This window comes from Pteropus alecto, unplaced genomic scaffold, assembly GCF_000325575.1.
Source record: "Pteropus alecto unplaced genomic scaffold, ASM32557v1 scaffold8, whole genome shotgun sequence".
Lineage (NCBI taxonomy): Eukaryota > Metazoa > Chordata > Mammalia > Chiroptera > Pteropodidae > Pteropus > Pteropus alecto.
The window spans coordinates 14818806-14823949 of NW_006494609.1; the positions used below are offsets into that span (position 1 = coordinate 14818806).

At 35.1% G+C, this 5144-nt stretch overlaps 1 protein-coding gene across 1 annotated transcript in view; it reads right to left on the reverse strand.

Annotated features, from left to right (window-relative positions):
• RPS6KA5 (ribosomal protein S6 kinase A5) overlaps nt 1-4455 on the reverse strand; it is a 96781-nt gene extending 92326 nt beyond the window's left edge. The window contains exon 1 of the mRNA XM_015599783.2: nt 4384-4455. The gene's annotated coding sequence lies outside the window, so the exon portion shown is untranslated. The remainder of the gene's footprint in view (nt 1-4383) is intronic.
• Between the last annotated feature and the right edge of the window lie 689 nt (nt 4456-5144).

The following is a 5144-nucleotide window of genomic DNA, read 5'->3' on the forward strand; positions in this document are numbered from 1 at the left end:
CCCTACATCTTAGAAATTCTTTTAGAGAAAACCTAGTGGTGGAAAACACACTCAGTTTCTGTATGTGTGAAAACATCTCTTTTGCTCTCATTCCTGGAATAGAGTTTTGCTGAGTATACAATTCCAAATTACAGTTATTTTCTCTGGGCATTTTGCAGACACTTAGTCTTCCACTCTCCTACGGCTTTTATGGTCGCTGTGAAAAGTTTTTTCAAATCCGTCTGGTCGCCTTGTAGCATGCCTTATCCTTAATATTACTATAAAATCTCTTTTTAATTTTAAAACCATATGAACATGTATATCATATTTCATATCTAATAATTCCAAGTCTCTGTGGGTCTAATTCTGCTATTTATTCTTTCTACTTCTTTCACTCATGGTGCCTTGCTTCTCGATAGTAAGACCATGTCTGTAAAACTTCCTCTGATACTTCTTGAAGGTCTGGATAAACGTTTATTTTGCCAAAGAGGATATACATTTGCTTTTGCAGGACACCCGAGAACTACCAAGTCAGTACAGTACTACTGTAAACTAAATTCTTACGTGATTTTTGTTCTTTGGGATCACACAAGTGTGTACAAATTCAAGCTGTAAATCTGCATGATGCCTGGCTTACGTTGTGGATGCTCAGGGAAGGCTCTTATTTAATTTTTTATTCCCTTTACCCAGAGCCAGTGTAGAGGCAGAAAAGTTTCCTCTCCATTTCCCTTTACAGGCTGGATTTTTTTCGCATTCAGTCTTTTACTGAGAAGTAGCCTTCTCTACCTCTCGAGAGCCTTAGATGTTGCCTCTCATACCAAGCATGAAAATGATAAACCCAAAGAATAGTTCACTGTTAGGTTTCCCCAGCATAACCTTGGCCTTCAGGCAGCTTATTTACTTCTCTAGAGTCCTGCTCTTTTCTTTTTTGAATCTAAGGATTCTCCTTATTCTTGACAGCTGATCTATATAATTAAGTAGACTTTTTATTTAAGTGTTTTATCCAGCACTTTAGGAGTTTAAATGAGGGGGATTGCCAAGATATGTAATCTGTCATCTTATCAGAAAGAGAAAATAAACTGCCTCTTTATTTCTACTTATGTATTTGAATACACTGCCAAATATAAAACTGACAGATCAAGGAACAGAATTAGTTTCATGGCTTTTTTTTTCGTACTACAAAATACAGTGATGAAAATTAATTAATACTACATTTAAATAGTGTGCTTGAGAAGATCCGTAGATTCTATGTCTATTTTGCTACAAAGAAGTTACCTATTAATACTGAATAAAAATTATGGGGCTTTTATCACGTCTGAAATAAAACATGACCCTAGTTTGAATTTTTATAACTTATTTTCTAAAAGAATAGTTACAAATCTTTTTTTAAAATAAAATCAGTAATAACTGGGTTAATCAAAGCAGAGATAAAATATGTAACTAGTTTCATTTAATCAATTGTGCTAATGTTTTTACTCAGTTTTTGCTTTTGGTAAAAAAGCATAAAAGCTGACATTTCTAAAACTTTAGTATGAAAAAGAATGTAGATTCTAATCTTTAGAATATAGGCCAAGACACTACAAAACACCTCAGGGAATACAGATTATAACTTAAATTTAAGCATGTAACATGCTTCTGTCACAGATTTCTTACTGTCTCACCAATTGCTATACCTCACCTATAGTCTATAGGAAGATAAGAAAATCATTCTTATACCAAGGATCACTTAAAACTGGAAGAAACTGAAGAGGAAAGTTATATAACCTTGCACTCAAAGTATTTAAGTGTGCATGACTTCGTGTAAAACACCAGAAAATGTAAATGAGCGAACGTCAATGATTTAATCATTCAATGAGGACTTGAAGCATTAATGAATTTCATTCTTAAAAACTAACCTTGGCCATTTCACATCTAGTAGGACGATTATAACAAAAAGTAAAAAAGTAGTTAATAATAAGTGTTGGCAAAGAATGGAGTTATCGGAATCCTCATACGATGCTGGTGGGAATGTACGCTGTCATATATAAAATGGTGCCATCACTTTGGAAAATAGTCCGGTAGTTCCTCAAGAAATTAAATATAGAATTATCATTTGAAACAGCAATTCACCGCTAAATATATGCCAAAGAGAAATTAAAACATATGTTCGCACAAAAACTTGCATACAAATGTTCATAGCAGCATTATTCATAACTGCCAAAAGATGAAAACAACCCAAATGTCCATCAACTGATTTATGGATAAACAAAATGTGTTGTATCCATACAATGAAATATTATTCGGCCAGAAAAAGCAAAGTAGTACTGATTCATGCTACAATAAGCTTAAACCTAAAAAACGTTGTACTAAGTGAAAGAAACCATACACAAAAGACCACAGATTATGTGATTCAACTTATATGAAATGTCCAGAAAGGACATTTAAATACAGAAAGTAGGTCAGTGGTTCTTTAGGGCTTGGAGGTTGATGAGCTTGGGAAGTAATAAGTAAAAGGTTCATAGTTTCTTTCTGAGGTAAGAAAAATGTTCTAAAATTGGTTGTGGTGATGGTTCCATAACTCTGTGAATACACTAGAATCACTGATTTGTACACTTCAAACGGGTGAACTGTATAGTGTGTGAATTATATTGCAATAGAGCTATTAAAATATAAAACATGCAGATAAAACAGATTCTGTGGCTATCCTATAAACTGCCTTGAAAAGGCTTCTGACAAGGTGGCACAGACACTATTTCTAAGGGAACCGAGTCACCACAGGACTGTGACCCTCTTTCCCCTTTGAGTAGATACTATCTTTGAAGTAAGAAACAAAAGTAGGGATAAAAGGATTATGTTGATATTTTAAAACCATGATTTCTTAGTGTCCAGGTTGACAATCACATTATACTCTTCCTGACAATAAAATGTTTAGTTGATGAGAATAAACCAAAGGGCTTAACACTGGCAGCTGTAAACTCTGGCTCTACCCGATATGCTAAATTACTCAGGGAAATTATGAAGACTTTGTATGGCAAGGCTCTAGGCATAAAGGCTCACTATCAAATGACCTGAAGACAAATTACATTTGTGAACTTGAACATATGCCTGTGCACGAGCAGCGAGGGCAGTGCTGGGATTGACTGTGGAAGCGAAAAATAAAAAGGATTTTTCTCCAGCTAGAAAGAAGGCTTGACACTCGGCGGGGGGTATGGGAGATACTCGCATAGGGACGGCAGCGATCCATCCTGGCAGGGCTGGGAGTCTCGGAAGGTATATGGGCCCCTGAGAGTGTGAGCTAAATCTGAGTGGGGAAGAAAACTGGTCTGTCCTCTGAGGTTCTCTCTCCCCTTCCAGGGCAAGAAACAACAGGCCTGCTGAGGATGGAAAAAGAGTTAAAGTCCTGCTTTTCAATGCTACCTGAAGGAAGGAAAAAGAAGACATTCCAGAAACAGAGCTGAAGAGACAAGGTCACTCCCGACAAGACCAGCTACGTGACTGGAGGGCCCAGTGCAAAATCAAAGTGTGGGGGGCCTTGTTCATGAACTACTTAGCATTCCAGAACAGTGAAGGCAGAGCATTAAACCAAACGTGGGGCTCTTCTAAGTGGGGGGATCTCGGACACCTGTGAGGCCTGACCCTTAAGTAGTAAGAACAGAAGGCACAGAAAAATATAAAACTGGAAAATCAAGATCATCTAATCCCCCACCATCCAGGGACAGCCACTGTTATCATTTTGGTGTCTATCCCAGAGACTTTTCTATATACATATACACTTGCAGATGTTGACTCATACTGTTTTTTATATTATGGAAATAATATATTGCACATTCTCTTCTGTGGCCTTTTTAAAATTGAATACATTAAGGAGTGCTTTCAAAACTGTTAGTAAATACAGATCATTTCAATCCTATTGTACAGATCAATCCTATTGTACAGATTACAGAACATATAGATCCATGTTCCATTTAACCAAATTCGTATTGTTAGCCTTCTGAAGGGTCTTGAGTTAATCATTATTAAAAATGATGATCACTGAAAATCAATAAAATTGAGTATTGAATGAGTCAATCAGTATAAGCACTTGGCAATTAAGTTTTCTATAAATGTTAGTGATTTTTTTTAATACTGCCTCCTATATAAACACTGTACTAATTTACATTTCCAACAGCAGAATAAAAGAGGTTGACTCTTCTAAATCCTTGCTAATCCTTTCAAATTTTGCCTTTTGCATTTCTTCTATGAATTATTTATTCATATTCTTTGTCAATTCGCTTATTGGATTCCTTATGCTTTTAAAATTTTAGCTGATTTCTAAATTTGGGGATACCAATCCTCTGTCATATAAATAACAAGTACTTTCTTTTCAAAAAAAAAAAAAAGAAAGAAAGGAAAGAAAAGAAAAAGAATAATTAATTTAAGACTTACCTCCAGTTCCTAGGACTTTGAGGAGCTCAAAATTTTCAATCCCCACCTTCTCTGCATGTCCTGTTAAATTTGCTAAAAAAACAAAAAACAAAAAAAAACAAAGAGGAAAAAGAAATAAATAAGGGGATCAGCAATAGGAGGGGACCTCATGGGGGCTTTCGAGATACCAGCAATGTTTTATTTCCTGACTTGGATGGTTGAGCCAGTGTTCACTTTATAAGTACTTGTTAAACTGTACAGTTATGTTCTGTATAATTTTCTGTATGCTATACATTACAACAAAACTGTTTCAGAATTCTGTAAGTATATATTATTTGTACCAAGGTTGACATAAAAATAAAGTATTAATAGACTCTCTTAGCCAATGCAATCTGAAAATATACACAAATTCTAATATGTAGATAGATATGCACTGGAAAGAAAACTGGACAGATTTAGAAGATTTATTCACGTATTCAACAAATATTCACTAAGTGTCTACTAAATGCCAACACCAGGTCCTAGACTGAGTTCTATTCCCATATCTGTCACTAAGCACCTGAACATGATTTAGCCAGCATTAGTCAATTGGCAACCTTGTGTCTCAGTTCTTTGATCTCTCAAATGAACGAGTTGGTCTCAATAAACTCTAAGATCTTGGCCAGCTCTAAAATTCTAGAATTATGTTTAAAAATATAAATTCTTCAAAAACATGTTCTTTCCTAAATAAACAAAATAAAAATATCTTCTAAATGAGTATTTGCCAAAGTATATTCCATTGA